Genomic DNA, 15,902 nt, shown 5'->3' on the forward strand with positions numbered 1-15,902 from the left:
ATGGTATCTCTCTGTGGTTTTGATTTGCATTTCTCTAATGACCAATGATGATGAGCTTTTTTTCTTATGTTTGTTGGCTACATAAATGTCTTCTTTTGAGAAGTGTCTGTTCATATCCTTTGCCCATTTTTTGATGGGGTTGTTTTTTTCTTATAAATTTGGAAAACAATGAAGTTTTAAACTGATGTGATGTATCAGGAAGAACCTAAAACACTTTTGATGGAAAACATGGAAATTTCTGCTCTGTCCCTACTCATCCTCATTTTAAACATCCTTTTTGAAGGATTAACATTTAAGAAATTGAAAATGATTTCTTATTCAATTGCAGTATTTTTCTTTTAAATTATTAGTGAGTTTTTCAGATGTATATCTATTTCGACAAGGCAAACATAACTTTCAACCAAATTATAAGTTTGATTATTCATGGTGATCTAGCTAAGAGACAGTGTCATTATTAACTCAGTCAGACAACTGACTTACAGATACTCTTAAACATTCATATATAGGAAACTGCCTCTTTGTGACACTTTTTTTTATTTTTAGATAACTTAGTATTGGAAACTTCTTTGTTCTCTTTTATGAAATAAAGAAGTATGGCCTCTAATTCTTGCTTCATAAAATATCTTTAGATATTTGATAACTTATTTTTTCAAGCAAATGGTTATGGCAATTTATTTTTAATTTTCAAAATAAATTTAATATAGGAAAAATTAGATTTTGATTGAGATTTGAAAGATCACTCTATGTCTCCTTAAGGAATAAAGTCAATTTTTTGTGAATCCCAAATACAATATTATCACTTCTGAAATAGAACATACATGTTTACAGCCTTTATTCTCTCAGAACTGCTGCACGAATGACATGTAGATATTGTTTTCTTTCCAAGAAATATCATGAAATTATGACCATCAATTGAAATACTAGCAGTGGAAAGGAAATTATACCTTTTTACAGGGGACTTGAAAACAGGTTGAAACTAGTAAATATCCTCTGGATATTGTCTATAATGTGAGTCAAGGTATTGGTCTGTAGACTTTCGGAAAGCTTGTGTAGACTGCTGCTGCTTTTTTCAAAGCCACTGATACTCCCCACGTATCTTTGACCTTTGCTACTCAAAAGTGTGGTCTGTGGGCCAGTAGCATTTGCATCCCTTGAGAGCTTTTTAGAAATGTAGAATCTCAGGTCTCCTCTCAGATTTCCTCAATTAGAATCTATATTTTAACAAGATTTCTAAGTGGATTTAAATGCACATTAAAGTATGAGAAGCACTGACTTAGACCATGGGGATATAATGTTCCCTAACTGTAGAAAGATGCAAAGGCTTTGTGTAAAACGGATTCAGGGAACTTCCACAGCACCACGTGAACAACCTTTCTTCATCTAAAGGAAAACCCGGGTAGAGTAAGCTGGTCTGGAGAAAACTGTGGAGTCTTACTCAGAATCATGTTGTAAATATAAAAGGATTCTTAGAGATTATCTAATCCAACTCTATCTTTTTATAATTAGAAACCTAAGGCCCCCAACAGTAAAATTAAATATTTATTGAATAAAATTTGTTGTTGGCTGAGGTTGTAATCTGCTTAATATAGTCTAGAATAATTAATGCCACTGACTAAGGAGATATAATGGAGGACATCCCACGCTATGTTTTTAATTTTACCTGTTCCCCAAATTCCATATTTACCACACCATTTGGCACTTCTTCTAAATCTGCTGTTACTTCCAGTTTTCATGCGAATTATATCTGCTTGTATTTTTAACATTCACAGCATACATCCTTCCTTTGCTGTCATCTAACATTATAGCCATTGCATTCAATAATTGAACTCAGCATGTTAATTTGATTTTTAGGTAAGCTAATACAGAGATGACCAATAGAAGTTGATTTCTGGATATGATTTAGAGCCCTGATCTTTATTTAACTCTTGCAAAATGTTTTACCCAACTAAACTTCTCCGTTTACTGCTTTGCTCACTCCACCAACTCTTATAAATATTTTATTATTCTTTTCAGTTTAACAATATGCTGATCCTTCTTTCTGGCTGGAGTTTGGATGCTGACCTTTCCTGACAACTAGTCACAATTTTTCTGTTTCAGCAAACTGTCAAATCCTCAACTGAATTTCTACCTTCTGTCCCAAAACCCATCTTCCTGGGTAATCATGTGTAACAATTTTGGGGGGTGCCCCTTGCATCCAGCCTGTCCGTGTTCCAGAGGGGAGTGTCCTACTTACTTGATTTGTGTTGCATTTTTTCTTTGCTTTTTATCCTATCAAAATACCTTTGTAATTTTGGATGATACTTCCTGATTCAAGATGGTTACAAAATTTTATTAAATATTTGTAGGTGTGGAACACTTTACAATTTTAATATATCTCAGTAATAAATACAAGATATTTTAAAATTCCTTTAGTTTTAATTATCATCTTCTAATTTTTAAGCTTCTTGTAACTTAGGTTGAATTGTTTGATCTCCAAAATCTGCAATTTCATTTGGTTCAACTCTAGAGGTGTGCAGTTAGTCCATTGGCCCTTTATTCATGAAAATTTAGTCAATAAGTTACTTTTCATTCTTCTTTACTTGGATATTTTTAAAGTTGAAATTTTATAAATCTAGGAAAGTCTGGATTGTTTGTGAGAGAAGAAGCCAGTTTGCTTTTCTTTCTTTCTTTCTCTTCCTGCCTAACAGCCCCAATCAGCTGTTGACTCGTTGCTGAGACCTGCTGGTAAGGTAATAGTCCTAGGTCTCTCTGTCATTTCAGAGATTAATCCTCCCCCGAAAGTCTAACCCCAATAGCAGGGAGAAGAATGTGGTATAACTGAAATTTGGGATTACCAATTCTCTTCTCTCCAGATACCACCCCGCCCCATCACCACATCATTATTCTCCCTAAAAGGATAATTGACTTCTGATTAATGTCATTTGTTTTGGTCAGTTTATAGTAATTTTAAAGTAAATTTTGCTACATTTAGGAAAAGAAAATAAAGTTATTTGTAATGTATTGGAAGGGCCAGGAACATAAGAATTATTTATAACTGTATTTATTGGTCTGTGGATTTTAGCATAAAATTAACATACTGGTTTCAAAATGTGACTCTACTTCAAGTATTCATAGGTTACAATGCATGTTCTTATTGAATATACAAAAATTTGTGAGGTTATTTAATACCTTACTTTTAGGATAGATTTGTGATGGAGAAATAGGAAAAACGTTATAATATTGTCATTTTCTCGGAGATATTATTACAAGTATATTTGTGTTTTTTGGTGTATTATTAACTTATGTGGCAAATATTTAAACTAAATTTATATTCCTAACATTGAGTATTTATTTTTAATGAATTGAAGAAAAAAATATTTCTGAGCTATTAATTCATCTTATTTAGGATTTTTTATTTATTAAGACAGTATTTCAGGATACTATATAATGAAATGATTTTGTGTTCCAAAGTTGATTCTTGCTGAAGAGATGTCATTCAGTAAAGGGAGTGGAGAAGCCACTAAATAGTAGTTGTTTAACAAGGTATTAAATATGCAGTAGATAGTTGGATTCCTTAATAGCAAATTTGAAGTGAGTCTTTATACACTATTTTGAAATTTCGTACATATGAAAAGAAATATATTTTCTTGTCACACAGGTATATGGTGTGATACAGTTTTTCTTATATTTCTCTTTAAATATCCTGAATAAGTGCATTTGTGATAATGTCAGCACCTATTATTGTGAAAACGCTAAGCTATTATACTTAACATCAAATTCTTAGCTAGTTAGTATCAAACTGTCTTCTTTTTTTGTTTTTTTCTGTTTTTTTTTTTTTTTTTTTTTTTTTTTTTTTTTTTTTGAGATGGAGGTTCACTCTTGTTGCCCAGGCTGGAGTGCAATGGCATGATCACGGCTCACTGCAACCTCTGCTTTCCTGGTTCAAGCGATTCTCTTGCCTCTGCCTCCTGAGTAGCTGGGATTACAGGCATGTGCCACCAGACCCAGCTAATTTTTTTTTTTTTTTTTAGTAGAGATAGAGTTTCTCCATGTTGGCAGGCTGGTCTTGAACTCCTGACCTCAGGTGATCCGCCCACCTCAGCCTCCCAAAATGCTAGGATTGCAGGCGTGAGCCACCACGCACTGCCCAAACTGTCTTCTTGAGTAACTAAGCTTGGAACAATTTAGTAACAAGACCATATTCCTAATGCAATAGCAAGTGGAAGGGATTAGAACAGGATAGGTGGTTGATATTTTCAAGATTGCCATGCCTTATATCCGTTATTGCAGGGAATTACTCACAGATCTACTTGCTTACTTTGGTACCTTTTCCTCTATTGTCCTTTCCTCAAGTTATTGTATTGTTTCCATAAGAGATATTAGTTTGTGAATCACTAAAATTAATTGATAATCTATTTTGAAATATTTTAATGTAATAGCCATTAAAAAGAACTTCCCTGGCCTCTAAAATAATAAGCCTGTTATACACAAATTTTGTACATATACATGTGTGTCTGTGTATATATGTATACACATACACACACACACACACACACACAAAATGCACCAGTATTGTTTAAACTCTTCAGGGCCTAATGTCTTTATAACGTGTATATTTTGAGTCTAACATATATTCAGCATATTTTCAAGCAATTTTATTATTTAAATACAGTTGGATTAATAATACAACTTCTATATAGCTGAGTGGAACTTAATTTGAAATATTAATACTAGTAATTCTGGTAACCTAGAATTCCTGCCACTGTTCTTGCTCTGTCTCCAGCTTCTTTTGTTTCCTATTTATGGTCTCTTTAGGTTCATGTTCTCAGTTTCTTCTAACAGTTCCTTCCAATTTTAGCTTGATGTAGCTTGATCTCCTCCTACTTAGACTATAAGCTCTTTGAGGATAAAGATGCATTTCTCTTTTTTTTGAGACAGAGTCTCGCTCTGCATGCAGGCTGCAGTGCAGTGAGTCAGTCTCAGCTCCCTGCAACCTCTGCCTCCCTGCTAATTTTTTTTTTTTTTTTTTTTTGTATTTTTAGTAGATACAGCATTTCACCATGTTGGCCAGGCTGGTCTTGAATTTCTGATCTCAAGTGATCCGCCCACGTCGGCCTCTCAAAGTGCTGGGTGCCACCGTGCCTAGCCATAAAGATGCATTTCTCATCCATCATTGTATCTCTAGTGTGTATTATATTGTGAGGTAATACAAGAGTTTCCTGATGAAAATTTGGGATAATTAGGTTTGCTTAGAAAAACTTAACCGTTTAATTCCCTCATCTTTATGTCTTGGTTTCTTTTCTTGTACCCAATTTAATGTCTGCCCCCAAAAGGACTTGGTGTAATTCAGACTTGATGGTAAGGGAATGTATAGGTAAAATTATAACACAGTAACACTTTTCAGATAGTTCTAATAAATTTACTAATGTTCTGTGATTTATTTTATTCAAATGGAGTATGAGGCAAGCAAGGATTCCTCTCACTTATTTTTCTATAGAGAATGGTAACATTGTTATTATTTCTAAATGAACTTTGACCCATGTTTGAAATAGCTGGCATCAACTCACAGCAAAGTAAATGTGGGCTTCCAAGAGATTTTTAGGTGATGCTTTAATCTGTTATAACAATTTGGGGAAAATATGCAACAACATGAAAATTTGTTTTAGTATAATGTTAGTTATCTAGGTTTGGGAACTATTGCAATGAGCTTCTTGCTAAACTTGATGCTATTTAATAAGTCAGAATAAAGAATACTGATTTCATTTATTTTTATTTGTTATGTGGATACAGAATAGGTTAGTGAATAACTGAATTTATACATTCTTTGTATTTGTTGGCAAGGCTGTTTCCAAAATGAAGACGATGCAGCAGGGAGCAGAGTGTTAAGGTCGGTATGGATTCTGGACCAGACTACAAAACCCACTCAGCATAATGGTTGGAAGAAATTATTAAGACCTGACTAAGGGGTTACTATCATCTGGGAACATTTTTTGCTGCTATTTAATAAAATATTTAATTGTTTTCTATCCTACATAGAGTTTAGAGACTTAGGCAGTTTGGTAGAGGATAAATATTGAATAATGATATGAAATTGGGACCGTAGCAAGGATGTGTCTTCTAAAAGAGCTAAGGAATATTTAGACTCAGGTAATCAGATAGAAACTTGTTCTATTAAAAGTCAAGCCAGATTAACATGAAGCAACTATCAGAAAAAAGGAGAAGTAAATAAATGACGTAATGCTTTTAATGGAGGGATACAAATTGTTATTAATTCTGAGACTATATATTTTATTTTTGGCGCCTGGAAAAAGTCTAATATGTATTTATGTTTTTAAAGAGTGAGATGTTTTATCAGGTAAGATTAGGCATTCAGTCGTCAGTTGTTTACTTTCATGCATGAGTGCAATCTCATTTTGACGGAGAGTTCAGTGTTACTTTTTCGACTTCTGACAGGTTGTTCTTTCTTTTAAATTTTATTTTAGATTCAGGGTTACACATGCCCTTTTATTACATGGGTATATTGCATGATGCTGAAGTTTGGGATATGATAGATCCTGTAACCAAAGTAGTGAGCATACTACCCAAAAGTAGGGTTTTCAACCCTTCTCCCCTTCCTTTCCTTTCTCCTCGAGTAGTCCCCAGCATCTATTGCTACCATCTTTATGTCCATAAGTAACAATTGTTTAGCTCCCACTTACAAGTGGGAATATGCAGTATTTGGTTTTCTGTTACTGCACTAATATGCTTAGGATAATGGCCTTTAGCTGCTTCCATGTTGCTTCAAAGGGCATGATTTCATTATTCGTTTTTTATGGCTGCATGATATTCCATGGGATGTATGTACCTCATTTTCTTTATCCAGTCCACTATTGATGGGCTCCTAGGTTGATTCAATGTCATTGCTATTGTGAATAGTCCTGTGATGAACATATGAGTATATAAAATCTTCTTGGTAGAACCATTCGTTGATTGTGCTGTGGTCGGAGAGAGTGTTTGTTATGATTTCAGTTCTTTTGCATTTGCTGAGGAGTGCTTTACTTCCAATTATCTGATTGATTTTAGAGTAAGTACCATGTGGTACTGAGAAAAATTTATATTCTGTTGTTTTTGGGTAGAGAATCAGATCCCTTTGATCCATAGCTGGGTTCATCTCCTGAATATCTTTGTTAATTCTGTCTTGATGATCTGTCTAATATTGACAGTGGGGTGTTAACATCTCCCACTATTATTGTGTTGGAGTCTAAGTTTCGTTGGAGGTCTCTAAGTACATGTTTTATGAATCTGGGTCCTCCTGCATTGGGTGCAGATATATTTAGGTTAGTTAGCTCTTTTTGTTGTTTTGAACCCTTTTACCATTATATAATGTCCTTCTTTGTCTTTTTAAATCTTTGTTGGTTTAAACAAGAATCTTTGTTGGTTGTTTTGTCAGAAACTAGGATTGCAACATTTGCTTTTTTCTGTTTTCCATTTGCTTGGTAGATTTTTCTTTGTTTTTAAATTTTGGGCATAGGTGTGTCTTTGCACGTGAGATGGGTCTCTTGAATAGAGCATGCCAGTGGGTCTTAGCTCTTTATCCAGCTTGCAATTCTGTGTCTTTTAATTGGAGCATTTAGCCCATTTATGTTTAAGGTTGATACTGTTATGTGTGAATTTGATTCTATCATCATGATGCTAGCTGGTTATTTTACAGGCTTGTTGATGTAGTTGCTTCATAGTGTCATTGGTCTGTGTACTTCAGTATGTTTTTGTAGTGACTGGTAATGGTTTTTCCTTTACATATTTAGTGTTTCCTTCAGGAGCTCTTGCAAGGCAGGCCAGTGGTGACAAATTCCTCCAGCATTTGCTTGTCTAAAAATGATTTTATTTCTCCTTCTCTTATGAAGCTTAGTTTGGCTGGATATGAAATTCTGGATGGAAATTATTTTCTTTTTTTTTTTTTTTTTTTTTTGAGACGGAGTCTCACTCTGTCCCCCTTGCTGGAGTGCAGTGGCCGGATCTCAGCTCACTGCAAGCTCCGCCTCCCGGGTTCAGGCCATTCTCCTGCCTCAGCCTCCCGAGTAGCTGGGACTACAGGCGCCCGCCACCTCGCCCGGCTAGTTTTTTTGTATTTTTTAGTAGAGACGGGGTTTCACTGTGTTAGCCAGGATGGTCTCGATCTCCTGACCTTGTGATCCACCCGTCTCAGCCTCCCAAAGTGCTGGGATTACAGGCTTGAGCCACCGCGCCCGGCGGAAATTATTTTCTTTAAGAATGTTGAATATTGGCCCCCAATCTCTTTTGGCTTAGGGGGTTTCTGCTGAGGGGTCTGCTGTTTGAATATTAGACTTTTGTCGGACGCATAGTTTGCAAATATCTTCTCCCATTCTATAGATTGTCTGTTTAATTTTTTGATAGCTTTTTGCTGCACAAAAGTTAATTCATTTAGTCCACAATCAATTTTTGTTTTTGTTGCAATTTCTTTTGAGGGCTTCTAATGCATTCCTTCCCAAGGCAGATGTTCAGAATGGTGTTTCCTAGGTTTTCTTCTAGGATTCTCATAGTTTAAGGTCTTATGTTTAAATCTTCAATACATCTTGAGGTAATTTTTATATAGGTTATTAGGTAGGAGTCCAAGTTAATTATTCTGCATATGGCCTAGCTAGCTGTTCCAGCATCATTTATTGAATAGGGAGTTCTTCCCCATTAATAATTTTTGTTGACTTTGTTGAAGATTAGATAGTGCTAGGAGTGCAGTTTTACTTCTGGATTTTCTATTCTGTTATATTGTTCCATGTATCTGGTTTTGTACCAGTGTCATGCTATTTGGGTTACTGCAGCCTTATAGTATAGTTTGACGTAGGGTAATGTGATATCTCCAGCTTTGTTCTTTTTGCCTAGAATTATTTTTGCTATTTGGGCTTCTCTTTGGTTCCATGTGCATTTTAGAATCTTTTTTTATTTTTAATTTTTTTAGTTATGTGAACAAGTGACACTGGTAGCTTGACAGAGGAATAACATTGAACCTGTAGATTGCTTTGGGCCATATGGCCATTTTAATGATATTGATTCTTTCAATTCATGAGCATGGAATGTTTCTCCATTTGTTTGTGTCATCTGTAATTTCTTTCAGCAGTGTTTTGTAGTTCTTCTTTTGGAAATATTTTACTTCTTTGGTTAGATTTATTTCTAGGTATTTTTTTTTTCATGGCTGCTGTAAATGGGATTAGGTTCTTGATTTGGCTCTCAGCTTGAATGTTATTGGATTATAGAAATGCCACTTATTTTTGCACATTGGGTTTGTATCCCAAAACTTTACTTTCAGCACGATGTTGACTGTGGGTTTGGCATAAATTGTTCTTAGTATTTTGAGGTGTGTTCCTTCGATGCCTAGTTTCTTGAGGGTTTTTTAAATCATGAAGGGATATTGGATTACATCGAAAGTATTTTCCATATGTATTGAGATGATCGTATGTGTTTTTAAATTCTGTTTATGTGGTGAATAACATTTATTGATTTACATATGTTGAACGAACCTTGCATCCTAGGAATGAAGCTTTCTTTTTCTTGGTGAGTTAACTTTTTGGTGTGCTCCTGGATTCAGTTTGCTTGTATTTTTTTGAGGATTTTTGCCTGTGTGTTTATCAGGGATATTGACTTGCAGTTATTTTTTTTTGTTGGTCTGTGCCAGGTTTTGGTATTAGAATGATGCTATGCTGGCTTTGTATAATGCATTAGGAAGGAGTTACTCCTCCTCGATTTTTCAGAATAGTTTTAGTAGAATTGGTACCAGGTCTTCCTTGTACATCTGGTGGAATTTGCCTGTGAATCCATCTGGTCCAGGGCTATTTTGGTTGGTAGACTTTTCATTACTGATTCAGTTTTGGAACTCGATATAGTTCTTTTCAGGGTTTCAATTTATTCCTGATTAAATCTTGGAAGATTTTGAATTTTTAAGAATTTATTTATTTGCTTCTAGATTTTCTGGTTTGTGTGCATAAAGGTGTTTATAATAGTCTCTGAAGATCTTGTGTATTTCTGTGAGAATGGCTGTAATGTCACCTTTGTCCTTTCAAATTGTGCTTATTTGCATCTTCTATTTTTTTCCCCTTGGTTAATGTAGTTAGTGGTCTACCGATCTTGTGTATCCTTTCAAAAAACGAAATTTTCCTTTTGTTGATTCTTTGTATGGATTTTTGGGTGTCAATTTCATTCAGTTCCATTCTGATTTTAGTTATTTCTTTTTCTCTGCTGGCTTTAGGTTTAGTTATTGTTTTTCCAGCTCCTCTAGGTGTGATGTGATATTGTTAATTTGAGATCTTTCTAACTTTTTGAGGTAGGTGTTTAGTGCTATAAACTTTCTTCTTAATGCTATTTTTGCTACATCTCAGAGGTTTTGGTATGTTATGTCTCTATTTTTATTTATTTCAAAGAATTTATTTATTTCTACCTTAATTTTGTTTTTTTACCCAAAAGTCATTCAGGAGCAAGTTTTTTCATTTTCGTATAATTGTGTGGTTTTGAGAGATTTTCTTTGTATTAATTTCTATTTTTATTCCATTATGGTCAGAGAGTATGGTTGACATAATTTTAATCTTTTTAAAATTTATTGAGACTTGCTTTATGGCCGAGCATATGGTCAGTGTTGGAGTGTGTTTCATCTGCAGAAGAGAGGAATGCATATTCTGTGTTTGATAGCTGTATTATTCTGTAGATGTCTGTTAAGTCTAATTGGTAGTGTTGAATTTAATTCTAGAATTAGTTAGTTTTTTGCTTTGATAATCTGTTTAATGCTGTCAGAATGTTGTAGAAGTCTACCACTATTATTGTGTGGTTCTCTTAGTCTTTTCTTAGGTCTAAAAATATTTGTTTTATTAATCTTGATGCTTCAATGTTGGGTGGTGTGTATATATTTAGGATAGGTAAGTCTTCTTGTTGGATGGAGCCCTTTATGTACTATCCTTTTTTGTCATTTTAACACTGTTGGTTTAAAGTCTCTTTCATCTAATATATGAATTGTGATCCCTACTCTCTTTTGTTTTCCATTTGCCAAATAATATTATTTCTCCAGTCCTTTATTTTGTGCTCAGGGGTGTTGTTACTTCTGAGATGGGTCTCTTGAAAAGAGCTGATGGATGGTCCTGTTCAGCTTGCCACTCTGTGCCTTTAAAGTTAGACATTTAGATCACTTATATTCAAGGTTAATATTGATATTTGAGGTTTTGATCCTGTTGTGAAGTTGTAGTTTCTATTGTATGGTTTTTTTATAGGGTCTGTGAGCTGTGTACTTAAGTGAGTGTGTTTGTGTGTATACGTGTGTGTGTGTGTGTGTGTGTGTGTGTGTGTGTGTGGCGGAGGAGTGGGGGAACTAGCTATCATTCTTTTGTTTCCATGTTTAGAACTCCCTTAAGGTTCTCTTGTAAGGCTGGTCTAGTGGTAACAAATTTCCTTAGCACTTGATTGTCTGGAAAAGATATTATTTTTCCTTTGCTTATGAAGCTTAGTTTGGCAGAAAATGAAATTTTTTTTTGGAATTTATTTTCTCTGTGAGTGCTGAACATAGGCCCCAGTCTCTCCTGGCTTGTAAGGGTTCTGCTGAGATGTCCTCTGTTAGCCTGATTGGGTTCCCTTTGTACACGATGTACCCTTTTGCTCTAGCTTCCTTTAAGACTTTTTCTTTAGCATTAATCTTGGACATCCTGCTGACTATATTACTTGATGACATTCATTTTGTATAGTATCTTGCAAGCGTTCTCTAGGTTTTCTGTATGTGGCTATTTCTCTAGCAAGAATAGTAACAGTTTCTTGAATTATTCCCTCAAATACGTTTCTCAGGTTATTTACTTTTTCTCCTTCACTCTCAGGAATGCCAATAATTCCTAAGTTTGGTCACTTTACATGATTCCATATTTCTCAAAGAATTAGTTCATGTTTTAAAATTCATTTTTCCTTATATTTGTCTGACTGGGTTAGTTGAAAACACCAATTTTCAAGCTGTGAATTTTTTTATTCTGCTTGGGCCAGTTTATTGATAAACTTTCATTTTGACATTCTTTGAGTTTTTCAATTTCAGAAGTTCTGATTGTTTTTTAAGAAGCTTATCTTTTTCTTCACTTACTGGATTGTTTTAGAAGTTTCTGGATTTGGTTTTCAAACTTTTCTTGGATCTCCTTGAGCTTCCTTGCAATCCATGCTTTGAATTATTTTTCTTTTTTTCTTTTTGTTGGGGGAAAGGGTCTTACTCTGTCAACCAGACTGGAGTGCAGTGGCATGATCATAGCTAACTCCTTGTTTGATCTCCTAGGTTCGAGTGATCCTTCTGTCTCAGCCTCCTGAGTATCTAGGACTGCAGGTGTGCACCACCCTGCCTGGCTTATTTTTGTTAATTTTTTTCATAGAGACAGGGCCTTGCTATATTACCGAGACTGGTCTCAAAATCCTGCCCTCAAGCAATCCTTCCACCTTGGCTTCCCAGTGTCCTGGGGTTATAGAGATGACTCACTGTATTAGACTGTTCTCTTGTTGCTATAAAGAACTGCCTGAGACTGTGTACTTTATAAAGAAAAGATATTTAATTGACTTACAGTTCAGCATGGCTGGGTAGGCCTCAGGAAACTTACAATCATGGTGGAAGGGGAAGGGGAAACCTTCTTCATAAGGCGGCAAGGAGAAGAGAATGAATGCCAGCAGAGGAAATGCCATTGCCTATAAAACCATCACCTCTTGAGAACAACAGGGGGAAACCACCCCCATGATTCAATTACCTTCTACCTGCTCCCTCCCACAACATGTGGGGATTATGGGAACTACAGTTCAATTTGAGATTTGGGTGGGACACTGCCAAACCATATCACTCACCACGCCTGGCCTTTGAATTTTTTTTGTCTGTTATTTCTGAGTTTCCATTTTGGTTAGGTACCAGTGCTGGAGAGCTAATGTGATCTACTGGTAGTGTCACTACATTCAGATTTTTTCATGGTGCCAGTATTCCTTCACTAGTTCTTTCTCATCTGGAGATGCTGACATTTCTACTTTTTGTAATTATTTTTGTGCAGGTAGGATTTTTTTTTTCTTTTTTTCCCTTGCCCTATAATACTTTTTTTCTTTCTTTTTACCTTTTCCCTGCCTCACTAGGGAGTGTGGATGTACAGGATCATGGGTAGGGTGTCTTGGCTTTGCTTTTATAGTGCTATGTACTTCTTTTGGCAGATTTTATATTGGCTGTGCAGTTTGACCTACAAGGTAGCATTTGGTGTTTAAGAGAAAGAGTCAACTATAGCCAGCATGGTATATACATGTAATATATACTTGATTCTTGTTTATTGGGAGAGAGTCCCTGTTGTCTCAGGCAAAGGGATGAGCCATGGGGTGCATAGTAGTCTGAGCTCCCTGCTCAGTGGGCATGACTGGCAGAGCCAGACTGGGTAGGCTTACAGGTCCCCCAATGGTAAACACAAGCACCAGTGCTAGGAGAGAATCCAGTGTGTGGTCACCAAGCAACTAGAGGTGTGCCTAGTGTTAGAGCTGGGAAACCTCAGCCCCAATTTCTCTGCATGGTGATGGGGTGTTGACGGGTGGCCTACACTCCTAATCTAGGAGAGTACATCCTCCAGATGCTTGGAGATATGTATACGCATGGACTGCAGAGGGTCCTACTGTACCACAATTTCTGCCCAGGGTGGGTAGGACAGCTCAAGCTGCTAATCCAGGTGAATGGGTGCTCCAAATGCCTGGCTATTTGTCTGTGTGTGGAGCATATATACTACGATATATGTCCAGGAAGGATGGGGCTGCACAGGCTGCTGAACCAGGTGAGCGAGCACTCTGAATACCTGGAGATCTTCCTGGGCACGGAGCGCAGAGGGCTGTGCTCACTAGGATCTATATCCATGAAGGGTGGGATGCTGGTCTAGGCAAGTGGGTGCTCCAGATACCTGGCTTTCTGCTTCAGGGTGGAGCAGAGAAGGTCCCACTTTACCATGATCTGAGGGGAGCGTGCTTGGACACCTAGAAATGGCACATGCAGATTGGTTCCAGGTCCCCAAGCTGGCTCTGCTTGCAAGTCTTGTCACCTAGGAGAAACCACAGCTGTAGCAGCTCTCATCCCACCCCGAAGCCTGCTGCAGAGGAGAGCAGAGTTCCGGCGCTTGCTACTGGGGCACTGTCCACAGTTCTGTTCTGCCTGCAAAGGCCCCTACCCAGCTCCAGAGCAGGCATTCCAATCTCTGGCTCAAGACTAAAATGCACGTGCAGCTACGCTGCCACACAGACTGGCTGACTTTGTATAGACCCAAATTAAAAATCGCATCCTGCTCCTGGTCCTGAGTCTTGGAAAATGCCTACAGCTTTTCCAGGTGTCTTTCCCTGTCAGTGTCTTTAAGCCTCTCACCATGTTAACTCCAGGGCTTGTTCTCTCCATTGACCCCAGTGGAAAGATGAGTCACAGAGGGAAGCTCTCTGTCTCTTTCATGTATTGGCACTTCACTCACTGTTACCAGCTGGATGAGTCAAAAGGGCTGTTCGTCTGCATTCTTCTCTGGATCTGGGGTATCTTTTAGGATTCCAGTGGATTCCCATTTTCCTTCTGGAATTAAAGCTCACAGAGTTGATCTTTATGCACTTTCTTGCTGTTTCCAAGTGGCCGAGGCACGCTAAAAGCCTCAATCTGCCATTTTGGGGGAAAAAAACAAACAAGTATTTGATCATTCTCATACAGATTTAGAGTCCTCTTTTTTTTTTTTAAAGGAATGGAGTGAGAACATTTTGGATTAAGCAATGTCAAGGTGTGTTTGATATTTTTGATAGATGATCTTTTAATATTAAGGTACCCTTTGAATTTATTTTATTTTACAGTGAAATTACGGACTATCCCCAATGGCTACATGCAAGAAAAAACTAATAGAAAGTCTGAATCTACTGTATACATGCGGTTCCATTTCATTTTAATTGAAATGAGGGCTCTCAGGTTACCTTCAGGAATTCATATGCGTAACAGATGGGCAGTTCTTCATAACTTCAGCTACTGTGTCATGTTTCCTTGAGCACATACATATTTTACAGAGTAACTGTCCATGTTGAAAGTAGAGGGTGGATAGCAATTGAGAAATAATCTTTTCTTAAGCCAAGAAAATCTGAAAAATATAAGTTAGTTTACTGCAGTTTTCTGTACTCAGCTCTGTAATTCTAAAACATATGAAAGATGTCTCTTAAACATGTTTTTGAACATTCAAATTTTTTTGTCCACACAGTCCTAAATTTCTGGTTTTAATGCCAATCTAATACTCCAATTACAATTGAGGTTTTCTGGCTTTATTGTAAGATAAATAATATTGCTATGTTTTTCTTTTAATTTATTTCTAGATCAGTCCCTTTTCACTAGGCTGAAACACGCTTGGGTAAGGTATGCATTTCACCAATTCTAGATGATTACTTGAGGAAGAGTACTTCTTCCTTTAAATTTTCAAAGGCTCTAGTTCTTTATAACTCACAGCTTCCTGAAGTGGTTGTTTCTTTTTTTTTGACCTAAGTAGCATTACTTTGAATATTTTCCATTAAACTTGACTGCATTTTATTAAAACCACCTGGGGGGGAGAAGAGCTTTCTGGTTTGTTTGTTTGTTTTCCCCGTGAGATGGAGTCTGGCTCTGTCTCCCAGGCTGGAGTGCAATGGCGCGATCTCAGCTCACTGCAACCTCTGCCTCCCGGGTTCAAGCGATTCTCCTGCCACAGCCTCCCCAGTAGCTGGGACTACAGGCACTTACCACCACACCTGGCTGATTTTGTATTTTTAGTAGACATGGCGTTTCACCGTGGTGCCCAGGCTGGTATCCAACTCCTGACCTCAAGTGATCTGCCCGCCTCAGCCTCCCAAAGTGCTGGGATTCCAGGCATGAGCCACCGTGCCTGGCCTAGTTCTTTTTACCGTTAATATATCTGTAGATAAGACAC

The 15,902-nt window shown here is 36.8% G+C and overlaps 1 protein-coding gene across 13 annotated transcripts in view; it reads left to right on the forward strand.

Annotated features, from left to right (window-relative positions):
- The window catches only part of LOC105467643 (centrosomal protein 128), a 458,395-nt gene that overhangs the window by 246,527 nt on the left and 195,966 nt on the right, over nucleotides 1-15,902 (forward strand). The gene's annotated exons all lie outside the window — the stretch shown is intronic.

This window comes from Macaca nemestrina, chromosome 7 (genome assembly GCF_043159975.1).
Source record: "Macaca nemestrina isolate mMacNem1 chromosome 7, mMacNem.hap1, whole genome shotgun sequence".
In the NCBI taxonomy this organism is placed as follows: domain Eukaryota; kingdom Metazoa; phylum Chordata; class Mammalia; order Primates; family Cercopithecidae; genus Macaca; species Macaca nemestrina.